Raw genomic sequence first — 1435 nt, 5'->3', positions numbered from 1 at the left:
TATAAATATCATATATATATAATATATATATAAAAATACCCTATTTTCTATTTTTGTATGATTGCGTTCTGATTCCTGAGGCAGACGCTATGGGAACATATACATTTCCTATTCCGTATTGTTAGGGGCATTTTACAGCTGTGTTACAATTTGGATTATAATTAAAAAAAGAATAAACGGTGCTGCGGGTCCAGTTTTGTTCAGCAGGTTCTGGGGCCGCAGGAGGCGGCTGCGTCCCCTGGGGCTGCTTCCCGCAGGGCTGTGCTGCCTGCAGCATCGCTGCTTGCCCCCTCGCCGGGGGTCGAGGCAGGCGTGGGCAGAGGGAGGCGGGGGCACCTGGGGCGGGAGAGCCCCCGGCAGCAGGTGAGGAGCTCGGCCCCGCTCCCAGGCTGCATCTGCTTCAGCTTGGCGTTGGGGTTTTTCCAGCCTGGCCAAGGCTGCTCTCTGCAGTGGGAGGAAAGGGGAGAGCGGGGAAGAGCAAACACCAACCGGCAGCGCAGATAAATCTGTTCTCAATATCAGGCCGTGCCATGAGGGTTTGGTATTTCACAAAACAATTCCTGCCATTAATTGGGTCCTGATGTGCAATGCTTCCCCGGCGGCGGGAGCCCGGCCGGCAGCCTGCGGCTTGGCGCTCCAAGCTCAACAGGAGGGGGGCCCCCCTGCCGATTCCCCCTTGGCCCCGTCCCCTGTGCCGAGGGCAGGCACAGCGCAGCCCCCAGACCCCGCCGAGCCTCGCGTAGGTCAAGCCCTCCCCGGCCTGTGCCCAGCTCAGGACCTGCCGCGTGGATGGGCTCCGGCACGGCACGGCCTTGATGGCGGCGGGGAGCTCCCGGTGCTGGGCTGGCTCTGGCAGACCCCCCCGGCCCCCTCCCTGGACCTGGGTGGGGGGGTGACACAGGGGAAACTGCAGCGCCATAAAGCAGTGATGGGAAACGAGACCTTCGCTCCTGGCCGGTACGCAGTGCCCTCAGCCCTGCCTGTGGTCCGGGAGGATGATGAGCATCACACAGGATCCGGCCCAGGCTGCAGCCTGGCTTGAACCCCGGCTTCTTGTGCACCCCAGAGCTGTGCTGAGCCCCGCTCAGCTGCCAGGCAGCGGCATCTCAACCTGGGGCAGGCACAGCAGGGGCTCTCCTGCAGCCCCTCTCTACCTGCCCAGCTCAGTAATACTCCCCCCCCCCGGCTTTTGGGATGGCATAAAGGAGCTGCCGAAACACTGCCCAGGACTTTCCCTGGTGCAGCGTTTGCCGCATGTGGTGGTGTGTGGCCCAGGTTTCTCTACAGCCCTCCCACAGCGCCTTCCTCCCCAAGGCAGCTCTCCTCCCTCTGCCTGCCCTGGCCGGAGGGTTTGGCCCCCGAAGCGCCTGGCACGCTGCCCCGTGCCGAGCCCGCGGGATGGGCTACACGTGGCGACCTGAGGTACCCCCGCAGC

Source organism: Aptenodytes forsteri, unplaced genomic scaffold (genome assembly GCF_000699145.1).
Source record: "Aptenodytes forsteri isolate BGI_AS27 unplaced genomic scaffold, ASM69914v1 Scaffold147, whole genome shotgun sequence".
Classification (NCBI taxonomy): domain Eukaryota; kingdom Metazoa; phylum Chordata; class Aves; order Sphenisciformes; family Spheniscidae; genus Aptenodytes; species Aptenodytes forsteri.
The sequence above is the reverse complement of the archived record's forward strand: the minus strand, read 5'-3'. Positions refer to the sequence as shown.